The sequence below is a fragment of the Dromaius novaehollandiae genome, chromosome 18 (genome assembly GCF_036370855.1).
Source record: "Dromaius novaehollandiae isolate bDroNov1 chromosome 18, bDroNov1.hap1, whole genome shotgun sequence".
In the NCBI taxonomy this organism is placed as follows: domain Eukaryota; kingdom Metazoa; phylum Chordata; class Aves; order Casuariiformes; family Dromaiidae; genus Dromaius; species Dromaius novaehollandiae.
The window spans coordinates 11,040,050-11,064,684 of record NC_088115.1 but is presented as its reverse complement, the minus strand read 5'-3'; the positions used below and the strand labels follow the sequence as shown (position 1 = coordinate 11,064,684).

Sequence of the window (24,635 nt, the reverse complement as noted above, 5' to 3'; positions counted from 1 at the left end):
TTCATGGATGTTTCAACTCTATGAAGACTGAATAAAGCCAAAGCCAGCGAATTTATGTCAGCTCAAAGATGCATGGTCTAATAATAGCTAGGAGAGCAGCTACCCGGGATCTGTGCACTTCAGTAGTGAGGAACCAGTTAGCTGGTGCTTGAACCCAGCGCTAAATATAACATAGTTCTGCCCGCAGTGATCCCACAGCTCTTAGAAAACCCAAGGCCACAACAACGACGCAATAATACCTCCGTTAGGTAAAAGGAAAAATCTCTCAGCGTTGTGCGATGGTGTCAGGCTCGCACGTTAACTGGGCAGGGTGGTCGACCTCACCTGCTTCACGCAGAACGCCCAAGCCCGAAACGTGCTACCTCACCTACAATCCCCGTACGAAATACGCATTTATAGAGCAACTGAGACGGAGCCACTCTATTTTGCATCTGTTCTATGATTTTTATTGCAGGAAGACAGACATTATTTATAACATGCTATAAACAGGGAGAATGACTCAGGCTTTTCTTTTAAAGGGAACCTGATCTTTTTGGATGCCTGACATACAAAACATGACACTGGCTAAAATCAGAATTTACTTCTGTACTCACATACTTCAAGGAATATTTACAATAGGGGATGAGTGTCACTATTCGGGATTCAAACCAAGCAGATCAGTGAGAGAAAAAGAAAATGCTGAAATTAAAAGGTCAAATGAAATTACTTTAATTTCAGCTTTATAATACTGAAAAGAATTAGAGCTCCTATTTCATGCACGTGGCAGGGGAGAACTCCAAGCAATTTTTCCAGGAAATTGAACTGTATGTTATGTGAATAGAGCTGGAAACTAGCATCAGAGAAATGAAAATTTAAGCTACCAAACAAAAGTCAGAAGACCAAAAAAAGAGTGCCCCACTCTGCACCCCGAGCCCCAGAGGGGTTTTAGGACAAAGCGCAGGCAAACGGCAGCGTCTAACACACAAGCACAGCTCCCTACTCGGCAAGCCAATAAGCTCCATAAAAGGAAAATGAGGAGGAAATACCACATTAAAAAAAAAAAAAAATCTAAACGCTCTCATGGAAATATCACACTCTGGTTTTCTTCTTAAAATCTCCCCCAAATGTATGCAGTGCAGCAAATTCTATTGAAATGGATGAGCTCCTGTCATCTGCTATTTGAAATGTGAGTTGAGGTCCTCTTTAAATCATTCTTCTGCCAGAACACAGAAAGAAGAAGAGGACCCAGTAGTTTCTACTTCAAATGCTATTTTGCCATAAATATATGTCTCCTGTTGACAATATACTGAATGAGCTTGTTTACAGATTCCAGTTCCTATGGTCTCAGATAGTCCCCTGCCTCTAAGCTTTTTTCTCATCACATTATGTATTTTGGGGTAGTCATATAGATGGAAAAAAATTATGGTTTTGAAATACGTATCTCTTTCTTTTTGACACAGTCAAACTGATGCAAGTTTTCCTCTTCCGCCCGCCCCCATGATTAACAAAAAATAATTGAGAAGCCCGGGAGCACTCTGCAGGCTTGCAAGCGCACATCTGTGCTTTGCAGGGCTCTTCGCTAAATTGTGTTGGCTGCCCAGATTCTGATCTGCGCACTGCCTGCGCCGCGAGCCTGAGGAACAGTAGGGAAAAAAAATCTTATTCAATGTATTTCTTTCAATAAACTTGCTAATAAAAAGAAAAGCCATTTATGGAGGACTAGGCATGCTAAGACACTGGGAACAACAGTCACCTAATTTCAGCTATTTCTTCTTTCCCCCTTCCCCTTTCATTGGTGTAATGATACCTCCCAGACTTGTACATCATTAGCTCACTACTTTCTTTGCCTCTTCAAACCTCAGATCACAGTGACATTAAGAACCTTGAGAGACAAATGCTGCACTTTTACTAAGGATTTGAACAGTAGAAGACTGGATAACTCAAAAATGCAGTCACTGGCCATCAATCCACATTTTTATAATAATGATAAATACATGTTATGTCCAATTGATGGATGGCTTAGTCACTGGCTGTTTCCTGCTTTTAGTATCACTACGACAAATAAATATGGATGCGCTGGGGGTAGGGTTGGTGCTTGTACTTTTTTTTTTTTTTTTTTGAAAAGATATACTCAGTCTTCTCATAGATATTTTCTGATAAAATTAACTTCAAATGGTATTCCTGATTAAACAGTCAAATAACCTCACAACATTTTTTTCTAGAAAAGCTTGAAAACAATCTCCCCAAGCTAGCAGTCAGAATGAAGACAGCCATCTGCATTCCTTGCAACAACACGCTGGCACGTTTTGGTAAGTAACAATACAAATTATTTTCTTGATGTTACAGCCCCACATATAATATTAGAAGTTAGAATCTATACGCTATGTCACAGACCAGTGACTGAAGCAATGGTTGTATGTGATACCGTATTCCAACAGTGATTAGCATTTTGCATGTTAGAACCTACACAAATACAGCATGTTAATAGACTGTGCTTGCATTTCAGGAATTATGATATGTAGATATATATGCAAACATATATATACACACAGATACTAATTTATAAAGTTTCATATATTAGTCACCATGCTATGGACTAAATTGTTTTCCCTCTAAAAGCGCAGCATCTTACCAGAAGCCCATCAAGCTTTAGAACAACCTGGCCACTGAGACGTTTGATGCAGGCGGTTGTCCTGCATTTCAGTTGGGAGGTTTGAACCGAGACCTAAATTCAGGGTAAAATATTAATATCTCTATAATTTGATGAAAGTCATTCCTCTAAGTAGCGTATTTGTAAAGAGCATATTATGAAAATAGCTCCACAGAGCTCCAGCCACACAGCAGGACGGTGCTTTCCAAGGCTGCCAAACACAGCACAGGACTATTGCTACACCCAAAAGCTGACAAGGGAAAGATCATGCTCAAGTCATTTTCTGAACGTAAATTCTCCCCAGAGCTACGGCTTGAATCCGCAGTTCTTCCTCTGTTTAGTTACTTGCAATTACAGACATATTTCTGCCACACATTTGCTTTAAAACATTGAATATATGTTGAATTACAAATATGACTCGTTTCAACATATGTTAAACATCCCATATCTCTTTTAGCATAAAATAAACAGCTACAGTTGTAACAACACTCTTATTTTCTGTGCCAGGTTTTAATTACGCAGAACTGGATCTTGGAAGGTTGCTCAGTCCAGCAGACACTGCTAACGGCCATGGAACCCGTACATCGTTCCTGCAATGCAATTTGTAACACTGCTATGTATTACTTCAATATCGTAATTATTCACTCTGGGCTGTTTAATAGACCTGTCTCAATATTGTTTTACTGATTGAAATCAACTCTAATTAACGTCTGTAAAGCACTCGATCATGCAAGACATTAGGTGAATGCCAGGGATTATTCCTGCAGTATAATTTTAACAAATACTCCTACTATTCACTATTCATGAATCATGAAAAGGTGTTTGCTACTTCACAGACACAAAATGACAAATTTTCTGTCCTTGTATGTTTCATAATCTTGAGAAATATAAAAAGAAGTGTATTGATTCTCTTTTTGTCAGTTTACCTTGACATAATATCAGCTCAAAGATCTGCATCATCAGAACAGCTTGTTGGAGCTAAGGAGAATCTCAGAGCCCCTTTGATTCAGAATCAGCTGTATTTTGATTCCAAGTACAGAGTCATCCGCTCGATACTTTAAAAGCCATTTAAAGCCTTAGCATAAACAATTAACCCCCCCAGCTAATTGTAGCAGAAAATATGAGATTTGCTTCAGAGAACCATCTTTTATTCTTCCTAAGCCAGTAATTCTAGCATTTCTCAGAGGGTGTTTTTCCTCCTTTAGGTATGCAAATCAATTTTATACATATTACTAATTACAATTATAATGAATGCGCCTTTAGAAGAGATGTTGGCCTATTTGCTGATTAACTGTAGGGCAAAGCAGCAGTCTGGCACGCTGCTCTCCTGATTCATCATGTTACACTCTCAACCACGTGCCACCCGCTCTTGCGCTGCACTTTCTGCAGGGGCTCAACGGCTGCGGGGAGCCGGGAAGCAAACGCTATTTTAGTGCTGGAGAGGGGCTGAGCTCCGCACTGCCGTAACGAACGCCGCAGACGGACGCCGCTGCGGTTTCAGAATGGGAATGCGTCGGGTATGGCTCAGAAAATCCCTCCCTCTCTTTCACAGAGAGTCTAGTCTTTTAGCAGATACTTTAGGTGAACGGTAAACAGTCAGCTTAATGCTAAAAACACCGAAAGACAAACGTGAAAAGGAAATACTAAAGGGAAAGAACATGCATGCAGAGAGTTGGCCAAATGGAGGACAGAGCCATGGTTACAGCTTCGAGAAGATTCAGACATTTCTTAAGAGGAATCATCAGCTTAAGGTGCTCCAGCATAACCTAGATGTCCTCGAACCAACCAGGATTGAAACTCTTCAGTTATTATACTATAGCTATATACTGCTATCTTACTAGCAATTTGGAGGCAGGTTAAGATACCATCTTGGAGGACGCAGAAGTGGAAATCATGGTTCCCCAGAACATGTCCCATACTCTAAACATATTAAAGGAAGAAAGAAAAATTAAAAAAGAGCCAGGAGCTAGGGACCTGGTAGATTAGTAAATGACAGGTGAATTGTCTCAAAAGCTGGGCGCTCTGACAGAACTGACAAGTGCAATCATAACGTACATCAGCCGATCTTGTAATAAGTCACGCACAGGCTAACAACCTGCACCGCACAACTTCAGCTCAAGGACTGGAAAATAGCATCAAACAAGCCCAGCTCAAGGACCTACCTTTAGTGCACAGCTTCAATTTTAGCGCATTCAGAGCCCACATCTTGCAGTCAACGTCTAAGCTGATCCCTGATCAGAGCCATGAGAAATCCACTTGCTCCTGGGGCTGCCTTCAACCTCACCTCCAAATCCAACCCAGTTTTAGTCCCTCTCCAGAATCCCCAGCCCCAGCCACGACTTCTCCCAAAGTCATCGGCCTACTTGATCCTTAACCTACAGGCACGTCTGTATTATCTCGGAGGAAGCAAGGATCTGGTTTGCACCGTAAATACCTACACCTGCAGCTTAAGAACAATTTTCTGATGAGCTATAAACTGAGAAAAATTCATACAAAACTATTCGGGAAGACAGTAAATCTGGAACTCCATTATGTCAACTTTTACAGTCACTTGATGGGAGAGGTACCCCTGGCCATGAATATTTTAGTGCGAAGAAGCCGCATCTTATCTCCCTATCAAAATATATGCACATAATTCTCTCTCATTACTGTTTTATAAAACAAAACTGTGTCTGTATATTATTACATAGGAGTAATAATACTTTACTCTTTTACGAGACCTCTCAAAGCACTTCAGAAAGGCAGGTATGATTATATTCATGCTTCCAATGCAGAGCAAAAGGCACAGAAGTTAAGCAACTTGACGGCATTTGCCCGTGGCACAGCTGGGAGCGGACAACTAGGATCTTTATTCCTTCTCCTTTATTTAACCACTGCACTTGACTGCCAATGCAAAGCCTTCCTATAACGCATAGCTGACACCAGGAGTACAGAGATGAAATTCTTCTCGTAGCCATATTCCTTACCCTTTATAATTTGGATAGAGTAGATCATGAATAGGAGGGAATTTTTTCTATCCATTTTACTTTAGGAAGCATCCTTTGCTGATTAGTAACAGTACATCATCACACCATTCTCCAGACTGTCTATCAGTGAAACAGAGAACTTTATAACCCCCACAGGGACATCACATACTGAGCCATCCTCTTGTCTTCAGTGTTTGCTCAAAGGGCTGTTTAGCGCAATGAGATCCAGCTATGCTTGCCATGAATTTCAAAGCAACCTTCAAGCAAACCTGCAGGGAAACTTCTGCCTGAAGTTACGCGCAAAGCATGGTTTTGGCTGCACTTGTGCGCATCATCGCTAGCAGACATCAGCGGATTCAGGACCCACTCATGCAACACCCAACAGGTCTCACAGCAGAAAGCAGCAGGAATAAACTGGTTCAGGATTAGACAAGATGTGCCAGTCATTTAGCAACCTTCATGTCTTGGAGAGATACAGATAGTGAGACACCTGCAACAGGCTTCAAATCAAGGACTAAATTCTCTCACACCAGTCTGACACTTCAGAAGCTTCTTCCATTTTACACAGCTTCTTGTGTTACATCCTTGCAAGAGGGAGGACAGTTATTAATAATTACTGTAAGCAAGGCTAGAGTAACCCATTTAACGGCAAATGAATGAGTTAAAACGAATGTGATTATGGCTTTTGTCACAGAACATTTTCCTAGGGAAGGTTTTTGTTTTGAGTTCCTTCTATGTAAATACTCTGCCAGGAAATATCAATCTCCACATGTGTTTTATGCACTGGAGGACAGCAATCACCTTTAGGCAGGCAGAAAGAAAATGAGTAAGGGTAGGCACTTGACTCTGCCTCCCTAGTTAATGACGGTCCTATGGCATGTTACGTTTTGGTTATTAACAACCTCTCAGCACAGACTTCTGCATTATATTCCCTGGCATGTTGCTTTTACTCCTCCCTGTTAATTTCATACACAACTATAAAAATCGGAGATTACAGAACCATAAACTACAGTACTTTACTGCATACTACTGAATAAATTATATTCGTTGGCAGGTTTATCACCGAGTGGTGGCTGGCAGCGAGTTTGGTCTAATGGGCAGCTTATGTGCCCAGGTGAGCGGGTCTGTACTGCTAGTGCTGCTGCTGACCTGGGGCATGGACGCAGGCGTGATGTTTTGCAGAGACACTCGGAGACAGAGGAATGCTTTTATGGAGACTGCTACTATCCCCGTTTTGCAGAAGGGGAACCAAACCAGTGACCTTAACAGTCCTCCGCTCCAACAGCAGTAGGTGCCGTTCTCAGAACAGATGCCACAGCCGTGCACACCATGCGCACTCGGACAGGGCTTTCTCGACTCAGCGTATCTCCGAGTCCAGAAGCTCATGAGGATTTATAGAGAGATCGGACATTCACAAGACTAACAAGCATATCTAGAGTTGTAATTGCAAGTTCTAAACAAGTGGTCCTCAAGTACTTTAGAAGGGATATAAACTCTTGCATTTCAGGGAAAATTTCTAATGTTTTTTCCTGTTTTTGGAGATAGGAGAAAATTTCCCCTTAAAGCTCCTTAGACAACAATTGCCTTTTCCGTGTTTGCCTCTGAAGCCCACGGTTTCGATCCCACCTGTGACAGCTACTAGACTACACAGACACAGGACTGATCCAATACATAAACTCCCATGTTTCTGCTGTGAAAATACTATCAATTTCATATAAAACATTCTGCTTTGCTACTTCATAGGATTTACCGCATGAATGACCCAGCATATAAATTCAGTCCCTGCTTTTAGAAAGCCTGAAGGCACTGTTGTATCCAGATACTGATCCACTCAGGCTCTTTTATCTCCATAATGGTCAATGCTGACATGTACTTAGGAGGGCTGAGAAAACAATGACAAAATAAACACTAGGCAAAGAAAAAATCATTTTTGCTGTCAACTTAGATAGCTCAGGATTTCTGCACACTACCAAGTCCGCCTTGACTAAAGTCTGTTATGATCTATCCAGATAGGATGGCTTTGGCTAGCTCTGCAGTTTATTGCAATTCTAAATGCCACTATTGATTCAGACACTCAATGACATTTTTCTCCATAGACAAGTATTATTTTAAGCACTATGCTTTGTTTTTATGACTAAGGTATTTTGGGCAAGATATTCACCAGATGACCATGTGCTTGATTCTCACACACTATGTCAATCATATCTGAATTTATATCTTCCTTGGGAAAGGCACCTTTTTCATTAGAGAGATTGGCTTCTTCTCCTCTTTCCCTGTCTACCTCCCCACCTTAAAAAAAAAAAAAAATAAAAAAATCGTCATGGATGCCAAGATTTCAGTTTAGGTTCTTTTTTATCTCCTTAACAATTTAATAACCATGATTTTTTGGCATTCTGAGATCCTCTGCATGTGGGTAGAAGGATGTGATGGAACAGTTGAAAATATATCACTGACAATCTTAAGAACACCATGTTAGCAAAAAGATGGCAAACAGACTAGTGAAAAGAAAACCACCGAGATGAGCTTTATGATGCAGATTAAAAACTGACTCTGGTTAGGCTTTATTCTCCCTCCATAGTAAGACTCAGCTAGGGAATTTGCGGGTCATCTTTAAGCAAGTTTTCACTCTCCTATACTATCTTGAGTCTTTGTTTGGTGCTCTACTTCAAAAAAAAGAATTATGGGCATTTCATATGGTAATGTTATGACCAAACATCTTAGGAAGCGAGCACTTCACACTTTACTTTAACCTTCTAAACTAGATGCATGTTCACATGATGATGCCCACCACACACAGGTACACACAGAGTGTCGAAGCTGGCTGAGGAAGCTCCAGGACTTGACTTTAATAGAAGGGTGTCCTTCTAAAGCACTTATAAAACCCCTGAACTTTCATAAAGAAGTTGTGCTGAACCATTTGTGGTGACATACTAAAAAGTAATTTATCATCCTCTATAGCTCTCTATAAAGTCAGTACATGAAGGCATCTGTCAGGTTTGCTCTGAGGACAGAAACAGACTTCATGGTTGGGATGCCAAATTATATTTGACATTTAATTTACCATCTGTGAAGCGTTAATATTTCACCTAAGCAGAAAGGGAAGAAAACAGCAGGAAATTCCATTTGCTAAAGAGAAAGGCCAACACTCCTTGCACTTAATAATCAGATACCTAAACTAATACATTATTGACCATAAAAAGATCTAAACATGATGAATGTAATGGACCAGAGAGGACATCCTGTGTAAAGAAGCGATGGGATAATGCGTAACAAGAATGAGTTTGATGATTCTTACCTCTTCATCCTGATTTGGTGCGGATGACAGGCAGCAGTCACAGCAGTCCAGAGCAAGACTTGTTGCCAGCATCAGCAATCTTAAAACCAGTCCTTGTCTAGGGGCAGGTGAGCTTTCTGTCTGGGTCTCTCATACAGCGGGGCAAGGAGTAGGTGGGCTCCCAAACTGTTCACACGCCACCATTCTTCACTGTTGCTTTGCCTGAGTCTCTTGTGAAACTTTGGAAAGTGGAACTGGAGATGCTTCAGAGAACTTCATGTACTGCAGGGAAGAGAAAAATATTCCTTATAAATATTAATCAAATGGACTCTGTGTTGTGTTGCTTCCCACCCCTGATGGATTGAGTTACTTTTTTTTAAGAGTTACAAATTGAGGAGACTGAATGAGAATTTATTAAAAATAAGAAGTGGAGGAGCCACCTTTTCAAGTCTTCTGGCAAAGTTGTGTAGAAGTTTTAGCAGCTGCCAAACTTTTCCAAGCATGAAATTAATATACATGTTCCCATTTTCAAGGAAACAAATTCTTGATCTACAGAACCAAACTAGTTACCACAAAACCACACAAACACTCTGCCAGCAATATCAAACACTTATGTGATATCCCCAGAGACCATGATGTGTTGTGCCTACATTTTTCTCTCCCACATATACATTCCCCTCCCAAACATACATTTATGTCCTGACCACAGGACCATTTCTCCAATTCCATTCAGAGTCAAACAGGCCACGATACTCTCAGGGAACCCTATATTCAGCAAACTACCACAGATACGTCAGGCAGAAGGGGAAGGGAATATTCCACTAATATATGCTATCCACCATTCTTCAGTGAAGAACAGCTGAAAACTTCTCTTAGGAAGAGTCAGGAAATAAACGTGAACCATACTAACGCCTCATCCCATATCTGCCGTTGCCAAAGTGATTTGGATATTCTGAGCCATCCAAGTGAAGATTTCATTAATGGAGAAGATAGAACTATTCTTACAGAGCATATTAAAATTAATTAGCCTTCAAGAGTGGAAAACTATGAACAACATGACTCAGAGGCAAGTAAATTAACGATGGATCTCATTAAAAGGAAGCTGTTTTTCAACTAGAATGCCATGTTAGTTTGGAGTAAATCAAAGCTTTCAAAATGACCATTTTCTTTAGCTGCAGAAATTAAAGCATTGTAGCATCATCCAACATCTGGTGTTGGAGAAGTATTGATCATACGGCAGAGGCCCACACAAGGTATGATTTACCCTACTCTCCCCAGATACGTTTTGGTGTACAGGCATCCTCCCTCCCAGCTAGAAGTGGACTGGATGTAGATAGTAATAAGTAATAAATAAATAAATAGCCCAAACAGCCTCGGTTATGTTACTACTTCTGGTTTGAGAACAAAAAGCCTCCAAGTCATTATATGCTTAATTTGATATTCTCTCAGAGGGACACTTCACATAGGTGCCCTTCTCAACAGACCTTTGCTATGAATCCTAATTTCTGCTGCAGTTCTCAAAGCAGCCTATAAAGGCAAACGAGTGATGCACGGGCTTTAAGTTAGCTGCTGGCATCGGTGTATGTGGTGCTGCACATGAGAACCGAACATACTCCAGAAGCCCGTTCTTAAAATAGTGAAATACTAGTTACCTTCATTTCCTGGAAGTTATTCATCTCTTTTTTTGTTGTTGTCGTTATTAACCAGATAAATGTCACGCATCTGTGAGACAGTAACACAAGTGACTTATTGTAGGCTTAATGGATTTTATCAGCCTGTCAGTCGCTACCAGCTTAATCTATTTGACTTGACATTTGTTTGTGCTATCATCTGCAGTAATGAAACTGGCTGAGATAGTTTAACTGCAGGATATGTAAGTTGAGGGCTATCGGTATAGACAATTCAGGTAGTTTGATGTCTAAGGCTTTACTTTGGAAGATATTGAGTACTCTGGGCCTGATCCAGTAACATATGCTTGATATGAAATACACTACTATTAACGATGGCAACAAATACCTATTATAGAGCAGCTCTTCTTGTTTACCTTGAGCAATTTTACAAAAGAGAAAGCAACTTGACAAATAAAGATGCTGAGATGCAAAAGATCTGGAAAAATAGTATGCAGTACAGCATTAATAGGAAAAAATACTCAGTTTCCTGAGTCAAACCCCTTATCCACACTGTGTCTCCTATCCATTACTTGCTACATTAGATGTTCCTTTTTCAGCACTGGATGGGCCAGTATATTCATACCCCATCCAACATGAACAGGCAACACTTTAGAGGCACTGCACATTTAATTAGACTGAACTGGATGAATCAATCTGAAAATAATGTAAAGAAAACAGGTTTTGATATTTATAGTTATCATGAAGAATTTAGTGGTGACAGTACAGTAAATCACAGGCATGTATTTCATTAGACATGAACTGTGCTAGCACGACACTGATATATTATAATTAAAACTAATGATCCATTGATTCTCATCCAGAAATCCAGTTAAGATGACAAATATTTTTCTATTATAGACCGATGAATAAGTACTAAAAGCATATGAAGTCCAGGAGCCAAGTCTGCATTCAGTTATGCCAAGGTTCATATTCCAATAAAGTTATTTCAGTTAGGGCTATAGTATAAGCAAAAGGAGAGCCTGGGATGCTTTGGAAGCACTCTGTGTTAGAAGCAGCACACTCAGGTCCCTCGAGAAATCAGTTGACATGGAGGATAAAAAACCCCACTATAGATGAGGAGTATCCAGATGCAAGTGGGAAGAAACGTTATTTGAGTACCTTTTCAAATGTAATTTCAACATCAGCCATATCAAGGCTCCTACATAATCACATCAGCTCTTTTTGAGAAAAATCGCTGCCGGAGGCTGCCCAAGATCCAGCGTTACTAATTCCTACGTGCTTATCCACCCTTCGCCAGAAGAAAATGAGACGGAACAACTGGAATCTCTTTGAAGGAATACATCTGAAGCAACCTAAAACGCGTTTTCCTTCACCGCTGACCTTTGGTGTCACGCAGGACAAGACACCTCGCGGATCCTTCTCGCAAAGGCAGCCAGGCTCGCGGGGCCCGAAGACTCACTCACTCATCTCTGCGGCTTTTACGCACCCTTTCATTTCGTTACATGGGTTTCCTACAACGAGACCTCCAAAAGGATTTGCCCTCCTCCCGCCATAAAGAGGGAAGAGGATCCATCCCGAACGGTTAATGAAAGGCAGTAGAGGCGGACGAGATGTATTCTTTCAGCTTTACAGTAAATCTCCATTAGAAAGCAGGGTAGTCCCCTAGTTTTCATTGGCCTTGTCTGGTTTTACTGTCAGTGTGCCAGCTGCCACGAGACAGCTCTCTCCATTACTTACATAAACTGCCTAAGTCACACGTCTTTATACAGCAAATGACCCCCTTTTCCCATCTGCTTGAAGTCGAACGCGCGGTGCTTCTCTTCGGTGCCGCTCGGGAAAGCTCGCGTCCCGCTGTGCCCTCTCTGCCCGGCCCAGCGGCAGCTTCCCACCCGGCGCCAACCCCGGGCGCGCGGCCCGACGGGCCAGGGCCAGCAACAGCCCGCAGCGCCTGTACCCAGTACAGGCGACGAAGGCAGTTAGAGATGCGTAGGGCATTTCCCGCGAGGCAGAACGTATATGTAACTTAATTAAGCATTTTCCCGGAGGCTTAACTGATTCGTTGGGCCAACACATACTGTATTTAGGAGGGCACATGTTTAATTTACAAATTAGTGGATTACAGTAATATGTGTAACAACATATTAAATGAAGTATTAATGTAATACAACCCAAACGACACATGATAAACTATATAAGCATATATACAAATTTGATTTAATACGTTAGCTTCCTTTGCCCTCTGTCAGTCTGATTGCCTTTGCATAATCCATGTTTCTAATTATCCCCTGGTATGCCTTGCATATAAATAGCTAATTAGATAGTGTCCCTGTCAGCTATGAAGTATGTAATATCTGAAAATATACTCCTTTGGAAATTTAATTTAGGATAACAGATTGTGCTATCCAACTGAAGAATTAAAGCTTTCAGTTTACTAAGATGTTTGTGCATTTAATATCAATCTCCTGCTATTATATTAATGTGTCCGGTAGTTTTAGCCTTTTAAAAATATATCTGTCAAAATCACGCACACTAATTGTGGCAAAAGGCCTAAGACCTAAAAATCACCTTAGAGATCACGATTTTATACGTGCGCTGGCTGCCTACTTAATACACGTTCGGTGGAAAATCCTCCGCCGGAGCTCTGGAAACCGCGACAGCGGCGCGGCAGGGGGTCTCGGGTCCAACGCCTTCAGTCCCTCCGGCCTGCTCACCGCCAGCGGCCGCTTCGAGTCCCACCAGGATCACCTCTACCACGTACAGGGCTTTGAAGGCTTTCTTACATATCGAAAATACACACGCGCACGTGCATGCGCTCTAATCTGTTGACCATCCCTTCTTCCTCACTTGACCTGCATATTTCTACAACATTGTGAAAATTTTCACGCATTTTTTTTTCTTCCAATTCTTCAATGGTTTTTACTCCTCCCCTGTAGAGCCAGAATCATCATCTGTAATAAAATCCCAAATACCCAGCTATACGCAATCACTGGCTGCAACAATTACCTTCTCTTTCTTGGCTTCGACAAGCAGCAACCAGGCAGGCGAGGGCTGGAAAGAGCTCGGGGCGGCCAAGCAGCACGTGGCCAGGAGAGCGCGCGAGGCTGGCCCAGCGCGCCAGCGCAGGTGCCCTGGATGCCCAACGCCTTGCCATCCCTCTGCACGGCTAGGGCTGCCAAAGCCATATGTCCAATTTCAATAATATTCTCTATTTGTTTTATACACAAGCCATGTTCTTTGGCTTTAAAGTCCCTCTCTCCTGTACAGGCAGTTTCACCTGGTGCGAGTGGAAGTGCTTCTGTAAAGGCACAGAACATGAAATACTCCAAAAAATCTGAGTGAATTAAGCAAGCAACAGCCATGGGCTCCTCTCGCAGGATTAGCGGGGAAGACTGGACATTTTTCTTTAAATGAATCATTAAAACTCTGTAGTAATTAAGAAAACTGGATTTCTTATTCAGCTTCTTGTGTCGAGCAGGTAGCGTTAACGTGCATACTCCAAATCCGGCCATCGTGCTGGGAACGAGACCAAGGGGAACGAAGCGCAGCTGGACCGTCGCGGGCTCGAGCTCGCGTGCCGGAGCCAGAGCCAGCCCTGCGCAACGTCACTGCAGACGCCGCTCAACATGCTCTGCAGTGTGGAGTATATAGCCCACATAAAGGGCAATGAGGCACATTACAGAGTAATTATGGTTAATAAAGTATTGGGATTACAAAACAAGTTCTTATAAATAGCACAGGAGTAAACATAAAAAAAGATGGAAAAGCAAACTGGGGTAAGGGCAGGGGATTTTAGAAGCAATTGCCTCACGCCACACTGTTTTCAGAAGCGACCCACGCGGTGGGTACGCGTGCACAGCGCCTTAGGAGCGAGGGGCCCCTCTGCGACGCTGCCCGCGAGCTCCTCACGTCCCCCAGCAGCACCATCACCCATCCATCCTCCCTCCCGGGCAAGGAGCAGTGAGACAAATCGGGGGAGGTCCATGCATGAGGGCGGTCACCAGACAATAGCTAATGCTGCAAATCTGTGCCCCCACGAACATCACAGAAGCTCCTCCGCAGACCCATACCCGGAGCCAGGTAGCAAGAGCACAGGGCACTTGAGCTCAGAGTGACCTGGCATCTTAAATCCTTTCTGCAAGCAAGAGTTATATACCTAGCGGCATCGATACAGCTATCGCCGTGTTTCCCAGTACAGCTGCATCCTCTGGTACAGAAACTTTATTGATGTCATCTCTATATTGCCCTGTGGTACAAACAACAGAACAAGCTGGCAGCACATTAAAGCATTATTTCCTAAAATTTCCACAAAATTTCTTAATTATTTAGAGCACTGTATGATTGTACTTGGCATTTGATTGTAACAGACATTCTTGCAGCTGATAAGATATAGCTGTACCTCCACAATAAGTTAATGCTAATAACATTTTGGAGGCAGAACAATACCCTTACGTCTCTGGGGTGTTATGCATAAATTCATGCTCTTTTGCGCCAATATCTAAAACAACTTCTACCTAGTCAGAACAAAGACACAGTAAAATAAGAGCAGTTGCATGGGATCCAATGTGTTAAGGAAGCCTTCTCAAACAATTTACTTCCTCACAGCGGAAAAGGTACAAAACTTGTTTTTACACTTCTTAGCTATTCCCACGCCGCAGCTCTCCGCGCTGTATCTGACACACACACACCTGCTTTATGCTTTGCCACGCTGCTGCCGTGACTCTACTAGGCCTTTTAAGCCTCAACTTTCCCTTTTCCATAAAGTCTTTTCAGTATTAAATCCATCCACGCATTTTTAGAGGAAAAAATAATTGTTTACACCCGAGATACTATTTGGGAGTATGAGAATCTTCTGTAGTGGGATGAACTGCTTTATTAGTTATAAGTTAGCAACGCATGCAAGTGCATTCAAATTCAAATAAAACTAAATAATTTTTAAGATGGAAAGACCTTCATTCATGTTTGGAAAGTGGCAACGAATGCCAATGGGTCCAAACCATAAAACTCAAGTCCAGAAACAGCATCGTCCCTGGAGTTCCCTCCACATAGGGAATCAAGCATCTGAACACGCCACCATTTCTGGTCAAGCACTTTCACTGGCAAACCTAGGGACAGCTTCTTCCACTTATTTGAAGTTTTTGCACATTACAGTCTGTTCCCCACATAAGGGAATTTATGCTTTTAATATCATGATACAACAAAGCAACCTGCATTACTTTCAGTAAATACATTCCTGTGATTATCCTGTGTATCATCAACAAGCCTGAATGAAAACGACAATGTCTCGAGATGCTCTTACGTGATATCTGTATTTATTGTACATGTTTATGCACTGGCTGTCAAAATAGCTGCAAAATATGCACATGAGAACGTAGATTCCCTGGGAACTCAAACAAGAGAGATTGTCCGGTCTATCCCATTTTAGATATACAAGAATTGCAAAATTTATCTCCATTGATGTTTTTATTACAGTTTAAAGTAAGGAGCGTGTTTAAAGCTTTGCAGGACTTCAGTAAGAGGATCTCTATCTATTCAATTCACTTACCAATTTGTCTGTTATCAAGTGTTTATCAGGTTGTGATGACTCCAATGAAGTGGAGGGAACTCTAGAGCAGCTGCTTGCCTCTTCTGCATTAATACTTTATTTCTTTTAAGCAGATCTAATAGTTTTTCTCCCTACTGAGGTGAAATTACAAAAATACGATTCATTGCTGTCTTCTGGGCTGAACGTTGCTGTGTGAAATACATCCAGCTCAGGAACTCATGCCAGCTTTTCCCAGAATACGGTTCTCTGTGTGTGCATGAGAACTGCAAATTGATACTCAGATAAAAGGATAGTTATCATTTATGCTTTGCTTAATTTATGCCTAAATCCTGGCTTGAGCACCATTCTGCTCAGTCTCTGTATCATCTTGCAGGGTCCTGAAGGCAGGACTGTGGGCTGGCATAGGCCTTGCACCCAGCCATACGCAGAGATCATTTTTACTCACACTGCCCAGCACAAACGACCGTATACACGCTAAAGAAATCCTGTTCTGTTCTACCCACACGGCCCTACAGTTACCTCGATCTAGCCACAGAATCTGGGAATCATGGGGTACTTTCATCCACCTAATAGTTTATCCGCTACAAATGCTGAGGCTTTCTTCGGCAGGTGAATTCATTGGATTGCACCGCAGATCTTCAGCAGTTAAGGGCTGGATTCAATTTTTCCACATAGAAGTTTGGAGACAGACGCGAGCTCGAACAGCCTACACAATCAAATCCACTCCCCTTAATTACGAGCCCTGCCTCAGCTGAATGAACAAGCATCTCTGCATCTGGTACGAGCCATGCTGCTAACGTTTCTGTCAGGTGCTTGTCTTCATTTAGCAATTTAGCGAGCACAGCACCGAGCGCATGCCTTGCGATCTGCACTGCAGCTAACGGCTCCGAGCAGTAACACGGTATGTGATTCCAGCATAGAGCAGGAGAAGAGAAGAGTCAGATTTCTGGTACAGAAGCCTTCAGAGAAAGCTCAGAACCAAGCAGGTTCCCTCTTCCCAAGGGACTTTAGTGGGAGCTGGGCTCCTTCGCCTATCACTCTTGGGCAGAGGGGTACCCTCAACGTCCTACGCCGGGACATACGCCAGCCTCAGGCGGAGCTTTAGTCACAGCCTTGCCCCCTTTGCTAACCCTTAGCTCTGAAACCATCTCCTGAAGTGTCACTAATCCTAATCACTAGGTGACCCACGCTTCTCCCCAAACCAAGCCTAAGCCCCCATCCCATCCCAACGCCAGCCCTCAGCTTAGCTTTGTGGACTTTGTGGTACCCAGCAATAATCTCAGACAATAATTTCTTGTTTCTCTGAATCCCAAAACCAGCATAGGCTGAGGAAACTCTTTTTTTTCAGAAGAAGCTTATGTAATAAAGAAAACACTGATATAGTTTTTAGATGCCCTCCTATTTCCTTGGATCTGGAGGAGTATCCTTTGAAAACATTCTTTTTCATAAAGAATTTCGCCTTATTTAACCCCATACACTCAGTAGAAATAACGTCTCCCTTCCTACTCCTTGATTTTGCACTTTGAAACTGCAGTGCAGCTCTTGTACATACATATTTAAAACTATGGTAACCGGTTGCTTGCTGTTCATCAGGACACGCGGCCGTATGGTGCGACCATTACGAGCATTCGGCTATTACACAGCAGCCTAAACGAAAGCGTACCGGCACCTCTGCTGGGCTGGTTGATGTCACACAGCAGATGCACCTCACAGCATCCTTTTCTTGGATGGATATTATATTTTAGGCTGATACCAGAACTGGGAGAGAACCCAGGAGCTCCGAGCGGCAGATTCCCTGCTCTAATCACCCGTCTCAAGCTGCTTCACAAGACACCCTGGGCAATGCCTGGGCAGTGCATTCTGGGGTGATTAAAAGCACTTGAGATTGAGAGATAAAGGTGCAAGACTTGGGGAAAAATCTAAAAGCAAACCGGCTGCCAAGATACTTTACAGCATTACCTGAAGCATGCTGTGCTTGCCCAGATACACACTGCCTGTCATCTCATATTGCTTAAACACTTCAATTCCTTTTTGGTATCAGAGTTTAATGGTAACTTCTCCCATCATTGCTTCATTTATAGATAATTATCTGCTGCTCTAGTTCTGAGCTGCTTCACTGAATTTTGGCCTGTCTTGATGACAGATAGATTATTTTTCTCCTCTGTACTATCTCTGATATAACCTGAGATGCAGCTGGTGCCAGCTCTTGAGTCTTACTAATTTTCCCCTAGCCTCCCACGTTAGTTTGAGGAGTATTCCCATTCCTGCTCTTCCCTTTTTTTTCCTGGAGCAAGATAAGAGAAGGAATCCCACCTCATGGAGGATTTTATCCCCAGGAAGCAATGGCTCTCCTCAGTGTGTGCACCAGAGCTCCTTCGGAGCTGACTTCTCCGGACAGAAACAGCCTTATTCTCCCGTTGGCTACGACTGCAAGTGCTGGACTTCCCCCGCCCCCTTCTCTCTTCTCCTGGAAGAGACTGTTCAGCTGGACTCAAGCCCCGCTTATTCCCTTTCCCTCGGGAAGCTCTGATGGCAGCAGCAGGCACCCATTGCAGACAGACAGCCTTCCCGTAACTCCCCAAACTCTACATTTAGTCGTATGTCCAGCAGAGCTTGGACAGCTTCACTGCCTCCAAATGCCCCGGGCAGCTGCAAGAGAGGAAGGGGGAAGAGGGGAAAAGGAAGGTCTCAGACATTTGTCTTCTAAATTTAATAAACAAACAAAAACTTTGTACGCGAGTTCAGGGCTAGGTGTTCAGAAGGGCTAGTCTCTCGTGCAGGCACCTTAGCGAAGCAGCCAGATACTTCTCTGCAGGTACCGAGACCTCAGTTATGACTGCTGAACCCTTCTAGACACGCTTACCTGAAAGCCCTTTCCCTTAGGTTCCCTCAAGTTTTGCAAATGTTACAAAACCAGCATCAAAAAAAACAAATGCACACAAACAAAAACCAAACCCACCACCAACAACAGTGAGCACTGTGGAGTCTTAAGAGAAGAAAGAGGAAAAGGCTTCTTTGGCCCTTTCGGGAAGGCACCATCCACTGCCAAGTGTTCTGCAGCGAAGGGAACCACCAGCAGCAGCACGGCCACCAGCAGACCACGGTGGCTGCACAGCAGCAGTGATCAGAGGAGGTCTAGAAAGATTTCTGCCTTCCCCATTACAAGCTGGAGCCACCATTTCAAGTCCAGCTGCTGCAGTGGGGCGTGGGCTTTAATGAATGTGAAGGTTTTTCATATGCTGCTTCACTTTTCAAATAAATTAAGACTGCATCGGGCTGCAGCACCGAAAGCTAAGCTTTGCAGCTCCCTATTGTGCTCTTCAAGTGGATGAGAATAATGTGAAATGAGAACAGTGACCTGGGAAATTACAAGCCAGATGAATATTTATGCTATAAAATGTATACATGCATTCTACATGCACCTTTTATATATTTATGTCACACATATAATTTCAAATATCCCAGGAAAAGTAGTGGCAATTAATCTGCAGTATAAACAATGTTCTTTGCAAAAATAAAATAAAATAATCGACATGCTACCAATTCCATTTTCAAATGTTTCTGGATTAAATCCATCCCCGTTATCACAATATCCAGGAAGTAGCACATCACACACCAAGGAGGAACAGCATTCCCAAAGGCTTGTCATCATCTGATTTCTTTCATTAACACTCAAAGCTGTATTAAAAATACATACAAACCCATGTCTCATGTGCGCCCAGGCACAATGCGCTGTAGTAAGGTCTTGGTTAATAAGAACTGCCACTTAATTGCTACTTAAAAATAAATAAAAATCCACCTATGCAACTTAAAGCAAGGCTTGAAAGAACATGTTTCCATATGCCTAGGTCAGCGTTTTGGCTTAGCAGAGTCTGCGTTTCTCGCCCAGAATAGAGCGCAATGACAGGACAAGACCTTGGCAATGTTGAAGCTTTCAAAACGGAGCTGAAATAAGGTTTGTGCTTCGCACCAGCCTCCCACTAACCTTCTTCCCAGGGCTACGCTGCAGCTTTTCTGAAGGCCTTCCAGGAGGACCAAACCCAAGAAGTAGCAGTAAAGTAATAAATATGAATTCTTCAAGTACAAGCTTAAGGACAGCCCGGCTCCTCTCTGCTTGGCTTACACAGGTTCAGGCAGAAGTCCTCTGTTACACTGCGTCCAAAGGGATTTCAGTTAACACAGCCAGCATGGAAACTCTGTCTGTCTTCTGTCTGAAGAGCCGTGCTCGGTGGCTGTGCAGTATAACAGGCTTAACCTCGGTACATTTAATTAAATTAAAATCTAGACTGCAGATTTCAAACTCTCCTTTTTCTGATTTCAGAAAGCACTTGTTTACTCATGAGAATCAAAACTAAACAAAAAAGTTGATATTATCATAGCAATAAAAAGAAAAGGGCCTGGAATGACTAAGTAATTAATGCAGGCCTTTTGATTAAAGTCAATTTGCCTTCAACATCATGACTTACAACGCGCCCTAGGCCTGCATTAATAACCCACTAGCACATGGCTTCCCTGGTTGTTTAATTATTTATAATTTTTATTGCTTGTTAACACAAAGCAACCTTAATGAGATTAATAAAATTATTTTCTTAGTTAACTTTTGCTTATTGAAAGTAAAGAACTGCATTCGACTCCTTTCCCTGATAAACGCTTAAGCAAGCCTGGACGTGCCTGCTGGGCCGCTGGGCCGGGAGGTTTTTCAGAAACGATGCTAGCGAAGCGCTGCAGGGGTTTCGCGGGTGTCACGGGCCCCTCTCGGAGGACTGGGCTGGACGGCTGTCACCGTCACGACCGGCTGGGTTCAGGTATAGATGCCAGCTGGCATTTATACACGCACACAGACATAGATACACATTATATATACATACATGGGCAGCCAGTGACTCTCTCCCTGCCTCTCCGCTCTCATCCTCGCTGGCCCAATTCCACCGCGACGCGCGCCAACGCTGCCCGTCGGAGACGAGATCTGCGTTCACGGGGACGCAGGAAGGGGAGCGAGTTCACCAGTGCCACCCTCCGCGCTCACCTCGCCGCTCCCGACCGTCCTGCAGCCCCACTCACGTCCGTGCGCTGCTAAGGGGCCAAGCCCGAGACTGATTTTTAAATTGCAATTGTGTTTCCTCAGGTTACAGCTCTGGAAAAAACCTGGCCAATGCAGAGCACTGGATAAAGCAACTACGACATACAGGATAATCTGGGTATCGTTACATGATATCGCTTTATTTTAGGAAGCTGGCTATCAAAAAGCAGAAGTGCTGCTTGCATTTAGGGAAAACTTGGACTCTCCTGCACACCTCAGAACGTACCAGCGTAAGAAATTGCGTCTTCCAAACTCTGCATCAAACCAAACGGGCACAGCTTTTCTGCTACAAAATCACTTGCACTGCCACGCCAAACGTACCTCTGAGCAAGACTGACTTTTATTTGGATTCCACCTTGGCAATTCTTACAGTGTCACTCTTCTGCGATGCCAGCAAAGCAACGCTTCCCCATCTCCTTATCTGAGAAATGCCATTTTCCCCAGCAGTTCTTCAATAAACTGTTCATTTTGAAATACACTTGGACATACTTCTGCAAGCTAAACACACATAGAAAAAATAGCATTTTTAAGATCATAAAAAAAGCATATGATGCATTTAGAAAGATGTGTTTACTGGATTCAAATTCAAAAATAGCTGGACTAAAAATACACAAAAGGAAAATGACTTAGTGTAATTTCAGCCTGGTTTTTCTTCTTATTTTCATAATGTGTTAAATTTTCTTTGTGAAATGACTTCTCTGTATTTCTGTTAAGGACACTGCTTCCTGCAAAAAGCATCTGCTAAGAGCTTTATTAATTACTAGTTGACTGCAATTACTAAAAAATGAAAATCTGCTTGGGCAATAAATATCGCACGTAATATATGTACATCAGCTCAAGTGAAGTTGGAGAGCTAGAAGCGACCATTCAAAATACTGATAGACTCAAAGGATTTAGTTTTCCTCTGATCACCCTTCTTGGAAGCACTGGATTAACCCAGGAGGACACAGATAAATTCAGCCAGACAAAGCCTGTAGTAACGATTCGCAGCAAGGCTAGCACTGGTGCCGTTAATACAACTAATTGCTATTGATCAATTTGTTTCACTGGAAGTGGAGATGAAAAACCTAGAACAAAGTAAAGGCTTCCCTTTCAGGGTAGCTCATCAATACATGTTGATGCCGTAAATCACGTCGCAACTTCAGCAGGACTATTCACTTTAACAGAAGTGTACGTTTAAGAAATCTTGCAGTGATTTGGCCTTAAATACTCACCACTGGGAAAAGTGCCTTCACATGCAAAAGCAGAATTTGGTGCATAATCTGCAAAGGCATTTTGATTTCATCGTTCCAGGAGAAGATATTTAAACGTAGTCCCCCAGACATTTCTTAGGACTTGCGATTGTAGTCTAGACTCAGACTGCACCAAGATCTGGAAATGCAGAGAAGGTTTTTCTGCCCTTCCACACTCTTCTCCACCTGCTGCATCGCCCACAAGTGATGATGTGGCTCAAAACATCGCCCTGCCACCATTGCAGCACCAGACACTTCATCCCACCAGCTCTCCTGAGGCTCACAGGATTGTAATTTGTCCCTTCTTTTCAGCATAGTTGTCAGGGATTCCCTTTTTTAAAAGAAATATTATCCTGTTTAATCTTTCCTGATTTCAGTATGACTGACACTGCAACAACAGCAGCCAGTGCAAGATGAACTCACACACACATGGGATAGCTGCAGCACCTAAAGCAGATTTATGTCTTCCCTTGATATTATAACACTAACAAGTTTAGTGCTTGAGAGTTGCAGGCTTGCTAGCGGCATCTTTATGAGGCTCAGCTGACTCTCCACCAAAATTTATACCTGCTCAAGCATGTTCTCTGAACCACAATCATAGACACTATAAATTTAAAGGACCCTTTATAGGACAGTAGACACTTCTCAAAGCTTCCTTTACACAGCACAAGGGAAAGCACTTCTTCTAGGGCAAAACTTTGCTGGGTTTTCCGCTGGCAACAATGCGAGGAGGTAGGAAAGTCAGACTGACTCTAGCAGCACGGACTACAAAACGCTGTGTCCTGCACTTACTTTCTTTGCGGGCCTTCACGCCTCCCTCTTTGCAGCCCATCCTGATGTTTTACATGCCCCCCAGCCATATATTATGGAAGGACTGACAGGACAGTACTGCTAGGCCTGAAAAGCACAGCAAAGCTTTACAGCTGCCTGCGCAGGGTGACAAGCTCAGCCGCAGCTCCCCCTCGCAAAAAGGGACTCTGGACCCTCGCTGCTCCGCTGCCCAAAGGGGAGGCGGAGACGGGAGGCATGGAGGAGGACTGTCCAGACAGCACTCGGGTGAGGCGAGAGACGCAGTCCCGCTGGGTGACTGCTCTCACCGCAGGGCCACAGAAAAGGGCAAGGCGAGAGGCATCCCGTCCCCAGCACCGTTCGGAGACCTGCCAACGTACCACGCTGGGGCAGCGCCTGCCACCGCCGGTGCCGTTAGCCGGACGGGGCAGCAGGTGCCCGCAGGGTTCAGGCCACACGAGCCCTCTGCTCTGCCACCCCTCGCGGACACCGCAGCAGCGCCCGACAGCGAGGTGCACGACGGAGAAGCTTCTCATCTTCTCCAGTCCTGGGCCCTGGCAACCAACTAAAATGAGCAAATAGGGAACACGAGAAACCAGGGAGGACGCAGCATTGAGCACTGCTGCTCTACAGCTCTTCCTTTGTGCTCACAAATATTTTGCAATTTGGAAAATGCAAATATTAAGGAGAAGGAAAACAAGCTCGATGTGTTGACATAGTTATCCCTTACCCAGAAGCACAGGCATGTAATTCTGATGACTTCTGATCTCCAGCCACACCACCTTTTAGCAGCGCGAGGCGGATGGCTTTGCTGCGTCAGCCTGCACACCCGTAAGGCTTTGACTCCTTCCACCGACTGACGCCAGCAATGAAGCTCATACACAATACCCTCAACACCCCAAGTTACTCCACGGTAAGGTCCAAATGGCTCCAACAGGTTTACAAGCAAGGACAAATGTAGCCTACCGCATATATTTTCACCTTGATCACCTCATGATCTTTAAAGTGCTGATCTCCATTCAAGCAAATAATCTCAGAGATCTGAAAAACTTCATAAAACCTGGCCCCCTAATATAGTTACATTATTGCTAAAGTTTAAGTTGGAAGAAGGTTTCATCTATAAACATAGCTATTCAAAAGATAAATATTTAAACACAAACTTCATGTCAGAGTCTATGAAATATAATATTCACCAGTTGGTTGTAAGTCAATGGGAAATTTTAACAGAGAACAGACTTCTACTTCTCATGGTTATTTAAGGCAAATTAACAATGACAGTAATCTGATTTTCTTGGCATGACTCTCTTTCATTTCTTTTCAGCTGCCTCCTGCTAGAATCTTTAGAGAAGTTTAAACTGATTTCAAGAAATTCTTGGGAAAAAAAAATGCACGTTGCTATGATATATCTTTCAGGTGTTCATAGAAGTGCAGAAAAAAGAGCATTTGCATTTCTACTTAAAACACTCCGTTTATATAGAGCTGTTGATGGAAA

At 43.1% G+C, this 24,635-nt stretch overlaps 1 long non-coding RNA gene across 1 annotated transcript in view; it reads right to left on the bottom strand.

Annotated features, from left to right (window-relative positions):
* LOC135330261 (uncharacterized) overlaps positions 1 to 24,635 on the bottom strand; it is a 342,066-nt gene that overhangs the window by 110,123 nt on the left and 207,308 nt on the right. The window contains exon 6 of the long non-coding RNA XR_010392159.1: positions 8,891 to 9,151. This is a non-coding gene — a long non-coding RNA (uncharacterized LOC135330261). The remainder of the gene's footprint in view (positions 1 to 8,890; positions 9,152 to 24,635) is intronic.